At 43.7% G+C, this 12689-nt stretch overlaps 2 long non-coding RNA genes across 2 annotated transcripts; both read right to left on the bottom strand.

Annotated features, from left to right (window-relative positions):
- Positions 1 to 7322: 7322 nt before the first annotated feature.
- LOC134091755 (uncharacterized) lies at positions 7323 to 8601 on the bottom strand. Its single transcript, XR_009940141.1, has 2 exons — positions 8091 to 8601; positions 7323 to 7473 (listed from the first exon to the last, which is right to left on the bottom strand). It is a non-coding gene; the product is annotated as an uncharacterized LOC134091755 (long non-coding RNA).
- Positions 8602 to 10794: 2193 nt separating this feature from the next.
- LOC134092269 (uncharacterized) lies at positions 10795 to 12689 on the bottom strand. Its single transcript, XR_009940186.1, has 2 exons — positions 12571 to 12689; positions 10795 to 11963 (listed from the first exon to the last, which is right to left on the bottom strand). It is a non-coding gene; the product is annotated as an uncharacterized LOC134092269 (long non-coding RNA).

Below are 12689 nucleotides of genomic sequence, written 5' to 3' on the forward strand. Positions count from 1 at the left end.
CATCCTCCTATAAGGGAGAGGGGCACTTCAAAGTGGCACTTCCATGAAGGAACAAGCCATTGGTGCAACATGGGTGGGGCCCAAGGCTCCATGGCAGTCCTCTGGCTCAGCACGCCGTTTTATCCTTATATGGCAGCTGAGGTGTGCAGTGTGAGCACCCTCGGGATATTGATCTCCTGACCTTAGCTCCCGTGGCGTCCTGCTTCATTAACTGAGTGGCATGGCCACCAGAAATCGCTCCGTTTCCATTTAGAATCATGTGCAGTGCGTGGCGCTCGGTGTGACTGTGGCTAAAGGACAACAGCAGAGCCTGTTGTTGCTGCATGCAATGCAGTGGCTAGAAAACATTACAGCGACACATTCATTTATCATTGGCTGGAATCCCTTGGGAAAAGAACCGTTAACAGGGCTATTCATTTTTTGCATCCTCAGCATTTTTTTTGTGTGTGTGTGTGTGTGTATGTGTGTTTTATTATTATTATTCTTGAGAACATGTTTTCTTTCCTCTGTTTTGCTCATGTTGCTTGACCTCGTGAATTGGAACGCCTCTAGCAACTTCGCAACTGAAAACGGCAACGTTTGAATAGGTTCTATTTTCTCTTCTATTCTCTCCATGTTCAACGTCCTTCCTAATGCACCTGCAGACTATTTTATTCCCGTCTCAGAAGAGCAACCACAACGTCCGTCATTTTGCAGAGACTTCAAATAGGCAGGAGGGCTTGTCTCAAGGCAACACAGAGTACCAATTAAACAGAACAAGAGGTGGACTGCAGTTATTGACATTGCCTCAGGAGCTTCTCTACACAATATTCCTTCTTGCGATCAGTCATGCATGCCGTCACACCGGGTGTAAATAAAGCCAACAGGTTGTAACGTACAGAGCATTTGTAATACGAATATGATTCACAGTGGGTGATTATTCACAGGAATTCACAAATATGCCTAGATTTCTTTGGTTAGACATTATTTATTTGTAAACCAGATGCTATGCATTGTGTTGGATGTATAGTATTTGCAGATAAATAAAATATTGATTCAGGCATCCTCAGCATCATATTTCCCCATTAATAACACAATATTTCAGAGAGAGTTTGTTAACAACAGCAGCTCTGGTAAATTGTGCTCTGATTCAAAGTGAAATATGTTTCATATTATCACATAACTTACTCATATGCATCTGTAAAACAAAGATTATTCATCATTGCCCATATGATTGTTTCAATGGAATATACAGTGCAGTCTGTACAGTCTGCAAAAAAAATGAATAGGTCAGCATAAGAAATTGTGTGATTTCATGAATTCGGAAATGTGGGTGCAGCTGCTGAATCCCTTCCTGAATAAAACTGACCACACCACAAAATGTGATGTGTAGGCAAAGGATGACTATGTCATTTGATTCCATTTCAACCTAATGTTGTTGATACTGCAGGACTTTGTTGGCCCAGTATCATAAACAAGTCTGCAGCAAAGAGCAATTAGTGTCAAATTAGAGTTATTCTGTGTTCCTTTGTATGGTATATTTATAGCACTAATTAGCAGTAAGGAAATTAGCTGTGGAAGGGTATGGGTGCCGTGGTGGATCTCCAGGGAAAGGAGAAACATAGGCAAAGGAGAGAGGCCGGCATGACTGTCCGTCTACTGGAAGGAACTATGGCTGTCTCTCATACACATTCTCTTTCTCCCTCACACGTTCTCTGTCTCTCTCTCACACACACACACACACACACACACACACGCACATAAACACACACACACACACACACAAACACACACACACACACACATATAAAAACACACACACACACACACACACACGCACATAAACACATACACACACACACACACACACACACACACACACACCCTCCATTTTGCAGCCATTGGCAGGGTAGCCCTGCTGCTTAGGCTTTCTTGGCCCTTGTTGCCCTGACTGATGCTCAGAGACCCACAGGATGGAGATCTGGGGGGGGGGCAGTGCAGCTCTTTCAGCCCCAGTAGCAGCCCATGCCCCTGGGAGAGAGAAAGAAAGAGAGAGAGAGAGAGAGAGAGAGAGAGGCCCCCTCTGAGACGTCCACCCAAGCTGCGATCGGTCGCCTGTGGCAGATTGGCAAGGGTGCACTGCGGCCTGCGTGAAACTGCTGAACCCACACAAACGCTGATTAGATGCAGCGATGTTCACCACATTCCACCTTTAATGTCTCCTGGCCTCCGCTCAGTCCCTCAACCCTGTGGGAGAACTGCAACTGCAACTCTTGCATTTAGCCCAAAGGAGCTGCTCTCGATGCGCTTCAGCCAAGAAGAGTAGCTAAGATGTACTGTATGATCAGTGTTACTGATGCAAAATGTAATAATCAAGCTGTGTCAATATGTTAAAAACGAAATAACTACATCAAGCATTTGGTAGCAAGTTAAAGCTATCAATACTATTAAATTAAGTTATTAAATTATTAATAACGCAAACGCAATTAATCTTTCTCTTCCCTTGGTGTCTTGTGTGTTACAGGCCTGGCAGATCATCACAGATTTCAACCTCAAAGATCCCTTGCAGCGTATAAAATATTTTATTTATATAGCACCATTAGGAATGGAACTGTGTCAAGGCACAGCTTTGACAAAACTTCTCCATGTACAATAACAGGAAGCTCATCATTACTGTTGACAGCTGATGCTCGCCAAAATAAAGTGTCAGCAACCAGGCTTTTCTTGTCGCAGCAATGTAGTTTGCTTTACACCAATCAGCAGGAAAGCAATTCAAATGCAGATCAAGATTTTTCTGAATCAGCCTCCCTATTCTGCCCTATTGGGCAACCTGACAAGTAGCGAAACATGTGATCAAAACACTCTTTTTGTGGCACAGGACTCTATTCTATTCTATTCACTTGAATGGCTTTCTGTACATTGAAAACATCACAATGTGGCGTAAAGCATTAATTAATACCAGTCTTGCAGTAGCAAAGAGCCTTCCATCAAGCAGCTTAACTGCTAATATTTCTGTGTGAGACTGTCAAAATCATATGGAGGCCGGTGATAACCAGGACAGCACTGGCTGACGTTTTACAGTGTTTTGAGTGGACACAAAGGAGACCTCTGGCATCCAGTGTCATCACTTTGTCTGATTGTTCCGTTCAACCTCTCCTCCCTCGGACGCAAAAAACGCTGCCCTTCCTCCCTGTCCACTTCCCTCTCTCTCCACCGAAGGCCTTCAGCTAAAAGAAGAACAAAAGGGAGCAGAGGTCTGTTCCACTCATAGTTTTCTGCTGTGCCAGGACGTCAAAAAAAAGCTCAGACGATAGGCTCAGCTGATTTCCGCTTGTCCGAGTGATCAAGCTTCTCATCCAACAGAAGTCAGCCAAGGGGGTATTGATGTGATGCCCTCCAGAGAAAGGGCACAGAGCGGGTGAGGTCACTACACCACGGGGGCGAGCCGACCAGAGGAGATGAGTATGGGGGTGGTGTGGGGGGGCGTAAGGGGGGCACACCCTGTCACGACCTGCCAATCAAGCGTGTCCTGGAGGTGTTTGTGAGAGGCGTGGACTCTCTCCCTCTCACAGCTGCAGAGGAAATGAGGCATGTTTCCTGGAGAGAGCGCAGGCTACCGCACGTGAGCGCTCGCAGCTCGGAGGACTGAACCGCTCGAAGGTCCCAGGGATCACGCCTCAGAAAAGAGATGAATTGTCAAAAACATATCGATTCGTATCGCTGTAGTGTTAGCAAGACTGATATGGTGAGATGATAAAAAAAAAAGAAAAAAAACAGTCCACCGAAACCACTGCAGTTCTGTGGAAATCACATTTACATCAATCTTTACAGCAACTGTAGTGCAGCATCACAATTTACATTACCATATTTAGATTCTGCCATGCACAATAGAATATTTAAGCAATAAGCCCCGAGAGGCCGTGGTTTATATTAGAACAGCTAAGGGGCGTTGCTAGGCACGACGCGAAGCAGAGTTCTGTTCTAATATACACACACTATAGGCATCTATAGGCAGAAATGTTGGTAGGTCTACATTCTTTCTCATACCATAACACGTGTACATACAGTAAGTACTGGTGTGGGCTGACAGCCATAATGATATAGTAATGGAGTGCTTTGCCACAGACTTAAGTGGCTCATATACTCAACGTTTCTGGCCTTGCTGCACGAGTGGGAAAAAAAGATGATACATTTCCTTTATTCTTGCCAATGTTGAGTCTTATCTGCATTGTTTTTAGACATTTCATTTGTGTGTTCTTTTGTTCTGTTTATTCTTTCATATATGTAAAGCATGTTGAAACTACCGTTATGTTTAGCAAAAGTGCTTCATAAATGAAGACTATTATTATTATTATATATTAAAAAATAAATTCCAGTTGGCGTGGTCGAATTTCAGCCTGGCAGCTGCATATTTTCAGCGTGTGAGCTCAAATGCAGGATGGACAAGCTAGAAGCCGAGACCAGGGAGCAGGTGTACTTCCACAAGCACCCGGCAGTGTTGGGAAAGTTCACTTTCTACATGAACTAGTTCAGTTCATAGTTCACAAATTTTAAAATGAACTAGTTCGTTCATAGTTCATAATTCCAAATTATGAACGAAGTTCATATGGAGTTTCGTTTGTGCCAAAAAGTTCAAACAATACTTTTTCTAATTCAAACAAAAATCAATTAATCAAAATACCAAATACAAAATCTAAACAAAAAAAATAAAGTCGAAAAAAAAAAATCTAAACTCGCAAAAAAAATCTAAACTCGCAAACAAATTATTTGTGTAGTTGCAAAAAAAAAACTGTTTGAATAACTTGTCTTTTGGTTTACAATAACAACAATCATTTGCAGCGACATCATTCGTTTGTTTGCTCCTGGCTTTTTCAGTTTCGATTCTGGCTCTCGCGTTTGCGCTGCCTGTTTCTTTGCTTGCGATTCTGGCACAAACTTCACATATGGGTGGGTGTCTGTGGGGTGCATTCCTATTGGCTGATGCGTTTTGACTGACAGCTTTACTATGGATTCAAGCGCAAGAGCTACCCACCTCCCCCCCTCCCCAGTAGGTAGTGGTGCAACGCTCTTTTTGGCCACTATGTACAGGTACATGCGATGTGGCGCTATTGAGCACAGTATGTCAACCGCCATATGAAGAAGAAGAAGATATTGACCACAGTAAGTAGTTCCGTGGAGCTAGCTACACCAAAGCCATCGATGGGCTACACGCGTTATGGACTCAAAACAATGGGTTTTCCTCACTACTCATTAACCCAAGGTAAGAAGTGTAATCTAATTTGTTATGGGTCTAATTTTCACGTTTATGTGGGATGTTATGGCGTAGTTGTTACAATACTGACGCTGGTTTTAAGGTATCAGATGGCTATCTTAGCATCGTAGGTTTGTCCACATACAAACGAGGCTTTTGATGAAATGTCGCACTACAGTAGCCTAAATTATGAATTCATACCATGTATTTATTTGTTCAGAAGTATGTTGTTAATGTCCTCGCGTTATATAAGCGTATGTGTCCGATTATGTCATGAAATATCGCTATGTTGTCAACGGTAGTCTAGCATAGTATGAGCGCGATGGTGCGATCTATCTGTGGTCAGTTCATCAATGGCCCTGGCGATCTCTGGAGGTCCACTCTTTGTGAACGTTTGGAGACCACAGACATAGTGTAACCTTAGTTAGAGTATTGGTTCATTTGCCTGAGAAAGACCCAAGGGTCGAAACGTTACTTTTTGTAAACATGGGAGCTCAAGCAGTGTTGCCAACGTTACCTTCTTCTGTTACATCTCCCCAGGAAATGTTATTAAGCACTGTGACCAGCTCTGTCTTTTGATTAGTACATGTCTCATGTCTTTTGCTTGTGCTTGTGTGCTTGTGCAGAACAACTCATCGTGATGGAGCACCTGTACTCCCTGATACAGCAGGATCTGAGGGGATTCCTCAGACAGGACGCAGATGTGGATTGACAACATCCTGCAGTTTGACCTGTTCAACCGACCTCTTCTCTGTCCCATACACACCACACAGTCTTTGGTCAACCTCTGCTTCATTGCCATCACAACCATCGGTCCCTGTTTCATCTGCAGCACAACACAGCACAGCTGACGGCCTCTCCTCCATCTGCAGCACAGCACCACACACCAGACAGAGTCCGCTGCGTCTTTCACACACCTGGTGGATCCTATTGTGTGCCTCACATACCTGAGAGACTCTGCTCCACAGTACCTGCAGGCTCTGCCCTGCCCCACCCCTCGCACACCCGATGGACCTAGCTGTGTCCCTCACATACACAATGCGCTGTACCCCATCCCTCACACACCCGATGGATCTAGCTGTGTCCCTCACATACACAATGCGCTGTACCCCATCCCTCACACACCCAACAGATCCTGTTGTGTCTCTAACACACAGAGCAGGCTTTGCCCAGCCCCTCAGGGTGGCTCTGAAATCTGTGGCTTTCACACTCCCAACAGACGCTGCTCTCTCCCTCACACACCCGGCTGGCTCTGCCCGGTCCGTTGCACACCTGCAGACTTCCAGCCGCCACAAACCCAGCTCACCCTTCTCCTGCTGTGTCCTTTACAAACCAAAAAACACAGCTATGCTCCGCACATGACTAGCTGACTCTGCCTGGTCCCTTGCACACCCAGTGGACGTGGACACTGTTGTGACTGTTGATATTGCTGTTATTGTTGATATACATAGGTTTCTCGTTTACCAACTATACTGGCTGCGCGCGCATCCGAGAGGCAGAAAATGCCAAGCTACATTAGAAAGTTACCAAGTAGTTGGATGTTAAGAATGGTAAGCTTATATGCTATGATTAATTAAGCAATGAAAAAGTGATGTTACCTTCCAAAAAAATGTATTTATTCAGTCAGAGTTCCCAAAAGTACAGCTTGATGATGGTATTGACAAACATACTGGGAAGGCAGAGCGCCGAAACGCGTCTGTGTGAATAAATGGTGATTGCTTATGCATAGTGCGGCCTGTTCTCTTGTTTTCATTGACAAACATAGCACATCAGTTATGAAACCATGCTGTGTGATGGATGTATATCAGGTTTATGTAACAACAGGCCACATTTAATTTTATGTGTTTGACTTCATGGCGGGCCACATGAAACAGAGCAGAGGGCCGCATGTGGCCCCTGGGCCTTAGTTTGCCCACCCCTGTTGTAGTAGCATGTCAATAAATTAGTTTATCCAATCATATGAAAGGTGTTTTGACAAGGCCCTGCCTTCTGAAATACATTTCCAATGGAGTAGTTCCAGATGAATGTGAGGAGCTAGGTGGAACGAAATTCAAGTGGTGAGTCAGGTTAACATACAGTAAGTAGTAAGTAGTACAATTTTATTGTTCTTTATTCAAAACAACACTTATTCTAATAAAGTTAAACTGCAGGATGTTGTCAATCCACATCTGCGTCCTGTCTGAGGAATCCCCTCAGATCCTGCTGTATCAGGGAGTACAGGTGCTCCATCACGATGAGTTGTTCTGCACAAACACACAAGCACAAGCAAAAGACAAATTACATGTACTAATCAAAAGACAGAGCTGGTCACAGTGCTTAATAACATTTCCTGGGGAGATGTAACAGAAGAAGGTAACGTTGGCAACACTGCTTGAGCTCCCATGTTTACAAAAAGTAACGTTTCGACCCTTGGGTCTTTCTCAGGCAAATGAACCAATACTCTAACTAAGGTTATACTATGTCTGTGGTCTCCAAACGTTCACAAAGAGTGGACCTCCAGAGATCGCCAGGGCCATTGATGAACTGACCACAGATAGATCGCACCATCGCGCTCATACTATGCTAGACTACCGTTGACAACATAGCGATATTTCATGACATAATCGGACACATACGCTTATATAACGCGAGGACATTAACAATATACTTCTGAACAAATAAATACATGGTATGAATTCATAATTTAGGCTACTGTAGTGCGACATTTCATCAAAAGCCTCGTTTGGATGTGGACAAACCTACGATGCTAAGATAGCCATCTGATACCTTAAAACCAGCGTCAGTATTGTAACAACTACGCCATAACATCCCACATAAACGTGAAAATTAGACCCATAACAAATTAGATGACACTTCTTACCTTGGATTAATGAGTAGTGAGGAAAACCCATTGTTTTGAGTCCATAACGCGTGTAGCCCATCGGTGGCTTTGGTGTAGCTAGCTCCACGGAACTTACTGTGGTCAATATCTTCTTCTTCTTCATATGGCGGTTGACATACTGTGCTCAATAGCGCCACATCGCATATACCTGTACATAGTGGCCAAAAAGAGCGTTGCACCACTACCTACTGGGGAGGGGGGGAGGTGGGTAGCTCTTGCGCTTGAATCCATAGTAAAGCTGTCAGTCAAAACGCATCAGCCAATAGGAATGCACCCCACAGACACCCACCCACATGTGAAGTTTGTGCCAGAATCGCAAGCAAAGAAACAGGCAGCGCAAACGCGAGAGCCAGAATCGAAACTGAAAAAGCCAGGAGCAAACAAACGAATGATGTCGCTGCAAATGACTGTTGTTATTGTAAACCAAAAGACAAGTTATTCAAACAGTTTTTTTTTGCAACTACACAAATAATTTGTTTGCGAGTTTAGATTTTTTTTTTCGACTTTATTTTTTTTGTTTAGATTTTGTATTTGGTATTTTGATTAATTGATTTTTGTTTGAATTTGAAAAAGTATTGTTTGAACTTTTTGGCACAAACGAAACTCCATAAGTTCACAGCTTCAAAAAAATTAACTAGTTCAGTTCATTTTTTCAATATGTTGCGAACTATAAGCCTACTCTTTTAAAATTGTTGCCACAGCCAGCAATTATTTCATTAGTTTAACATGAAATAGCCATTTTCAGACAGGTTTTACGCACATTCTGCTATAATTGCTTGCCGCATTTCTGACGGTAGCGGACATTCAGACATGAAGCATGCGAAATATACGGCCTCGCTTTCAGAAGAGTGTAGTTTTTACACCAGGAGAGCAAGGCCTATCTGCAGCGTGAGAGATGGAACTGTTCAGTGACATAGGGCGCTTTAATATGGAGTTTCGTTTGTGCCAAAATGTTCAAACAATACTTTTTCAAATTCAAACAAAAATCAATTAATCAAAATATCAAATACAAAATCTAAACAAAAAAAATAAAGTCGAAAAAAAAAAATCTAAACTCGCAAACAAATTATTTGTGTAGTTGTAAAAAAAAACTGTTTGAATAACTTGTCTTTTGGTTTACAATAACAACAATCATTTGCAGCGACATCATTCGTTTGTTTGCTCCTGGCTTTTTCAGTTTCGATTCTGGCTCTCGCGTTTGCGCTGCCTGTTTCTTTGCTTGCGATTCTGGCACAAACTTCACATGTGGGTGGGTGTCTGTGGGGTGCATTCCTATTGGCTGATGCGTTTTGACTGACAGCTTTACTATGGATTCAAGCGCAAGAGCTACCCACCCCCCCCTCCCCTCCCCAGGTGCAACGCTCTTTTTGGCCACTATGTACAGGTATATGGGATGTGGCGCTATTGAGCACAGTATGTCAACCGCCATATGAAGAAGAAGATATTGACCACAGTAAGTTCCGTGGAGCTAGCTACACCAAAGCCATCGATGGGCTACACGCGTTATGGACTCAAAACAATGGGTTTTCCTCACTACTCATTAATCCAAGGTAAGAAGTGTAATCTAATTTGTTATGGGTCTAATTTTCACGTTTATGTGGGATGGCGTAGTTGTTACAATACTGACGCTGGTTTTAAGGTATCAGATGGCTATCTTAGCATCGTAGGTTTGTCCACATACAAACGAGGCTTTTGATGAAATGTCGCACTACAGTAGCCTAAATTATGAATTCATACCATGTATTTATTTGTTCAGAAGTATATTGTTAATGTCCTCGCGTTATATAAGCGTATGTGTCCGATTATGTCATGAAATATCGCTATGTTGTCAACGGTAGTCTAGCATAGTATGAGCGCGATGGTGCGATCTATCTGTGGTCAGTTCATCAATGGCCCTGGCGATCTCTGGAGGTCCACTCTTTGTGAACGTTTGGAGACCACAGACATAGTATAACCTTAGTTAGAGTATTGGTTCATTTGCCTGAGAAAGACCCAAGGGTCGAAACGTTACTTTTTGTAAACATGGGAGCTCAAGCAGTGTTGCCAACGCTACCTTCTTCTGTTACATCTCCCCAGGAAATGTTATTAAGCACTGTGACCAGCTCTGTCTTTTGATTAGTACATGTAATTTGTCTTTTGCTTGTGCTTGTGTGTTTGTGCAGAAAAACTCATCGTGATGGAGCACCTGTACTCCCTGATACAGCAGGATCTGAGGGGATTCCTCAGACAGGACGCAGATGTGGATTGACAACATCCTGCAGTTTGACTTTATTAGAATAAGTGTTGTTTTGAATAAAGGACAATAAAATTGAATTATTTTACATACTACTTACTGTATGTTAACCTGACTCACCACTTGAATTTCGTTCCACCTAGCTCCTCACATTCATCTGGAACTACTCCATTGGAAATGTATTTCAGAAGGCAGGGCCTTGTCAAAACTCCTTTCATATGATTGGATAAACTAATTTGACATGCTACTACAACAGGGGTGGGCAAACTAAGGCCCAGGGGCCACATGCGGCCCTCTGCTCTGTTTCATGTGGCCCGCCATGAAGTCAAGCACATAAAATGAAATGTGGCCTGTTGTTACATAAACCTGATATACATCCATCACACAGCATGGTTTCATAACTGATGTGCTATGTTTGTCAATGAAAACAAGAGAACAGGCCGCACTATGCATAAGCAATCACCATTTATTCACACAGACGCGCTTCGGCGCTCTGCCTTCCCAGTATGTTTGTCAATACCATCATCAAGCTGTACTTTTGGGAACTCTGACTGAATAAATACATTTTTTTGGAAGGTAACATCACTTTTTCATTGCTTAATTAATCATAGCATATAAGCTTACCATTCTTAACATCCAACTACTTGGTAACTTTGTAATGTAGCTTGGCATTTTCTGCCTCTCGGATGCGTGCGCAGCCAGTATAGTTGGTAAACGAGAAACCTATGTATATCAACAATAACAGCAATATCAATATCAACAGTAACAACAGTGTCCACGTCCACTGGGTGTGCAAGGGACCAGGCAGAGTCAGCTAGTCATGTGCGGAGCATAGCTGCGTTTTTTGGTTTGTAAAGGACACAGCAGGAGAAGGGTGAGCTGGGTTTGTGGCGGCTGGAAGTCTGCAGGTGTGCAACGGACCGGGCAGAGCCAGCCGGGTGTGTGAGGGAGAGAGCAGCGTCTGTTGGGAGTGTGAACGCCACAGATTTCAGAGCCACCCTGAGGGGCTGGGCAAAGCCTGCTGTGTGTGTTAGAGACACAACAGGGTCTGTTGGGTGTGTGAGGGATGGGGTACAGCGCATTGTGTATGTGAGGGACACCGCTAGATTCATCGGGTGTGTGAGTGATGGGGTACAGCGCATTGTGTATGTGAGGGACACAGCTAGGTCCATCGGCTGTGTGAGGGATGGGGTACAGTGCATTGTGTATGTGAGGGACACAGCTAGGTCCATCGGGTGTGCGAGGGGTGGGGCAGGGCAGGGCAGAGCCTGCAGGTACTGTGGAGCAGAGTCTCTCAGGTATGTGAGGCACACAATAGGATCCACCAGGTGTGTGAAAGACGCAGCGGACTCTGTCTGGTGTGTGGTGCTGTGCTGCAGATGGAGAAGAGGCCGTCAGCTGTGCTGTGTTGTGCTGCAGATGAAACAGGGACCGATGGTTGTGATGGCAATGAAGCAGAGGTTGACCAAAGACTGTGTGGTGTGTATGGGACAGAGAAGAGGTCGGTTGAACAGGTCAAACTGCAGGATGTTGTCAATCCACATCTGCGTCCTGTCTGAGGAATCCCCTCAGATCCTGCTGTATCAGGGAGTACAGGTGCTCCATCACGATGAGTTGTTCTGCACAAACACACAAGCACAAGCAAAAGACAAATTACATGTACTAATCAAAAGACAGAGCTGGTCACAGTGCTTAATAACATTTCCTGGGGAGATGTAACAGAAGAAGGTAGCGTTGGCTGCTTGAGCTCCCATGTTTACAAAAAGTAACGTTTCGACCCTTGGGTCTTTCTCAGGCAAATGAACCAATACTATAACTAAGGTTATACTATGTCTGTGGTCTCCAAACGTTCACAAAGAGTGGACCTCCAGAGATCGCCAGGGCCATTGATGAACTGACCACAGATAGATCGCACCATCGCGCTCATACTATGCTAGACTACCGTTGACAACATAGCGATATTTCATGACATAATCGGACACATACGCTTATATAACGCGAGGACATTAACAATATACTTCTGAACAAATAAATACATGGTATGAATTCATAATTTAGGCTACTGTAGTGCGACATTTCATCAAAAGCCTCGTTTGTATGTGGACAAACCTACGATGCTAAGATAGCCATCTGATACCTTAAAACCAGCGTCAGTATTGTAACAACTACGCCATCCCACATAAACGTGAAAATTAGACCCATAACAAATTAGATTACACTTCTTACCTTGGATTAATGAGTAGTGAGGAAAACCCATTGTTTTGAGTCCATAACGCGTGTAGCCCATCGATGGCTTTGGTGTAGCTAGCTCCACGGAACTTACTGTGGTCAATATCTTCTTCTTC

Source organism: Sardina pilchardus, chromosome 9, assembly GCF_963854185.1.
Source record: "Sardina pilchardus chromosome 9, fSarPil1.1, whole genome shotgun sequence".
NCBI classification, from domain to species: Eukaryota; Metazoa; Chordata; class Actinopteri; order Clupeiformes; family Clupeidae; genus Sardina; species Sardina pilchardus.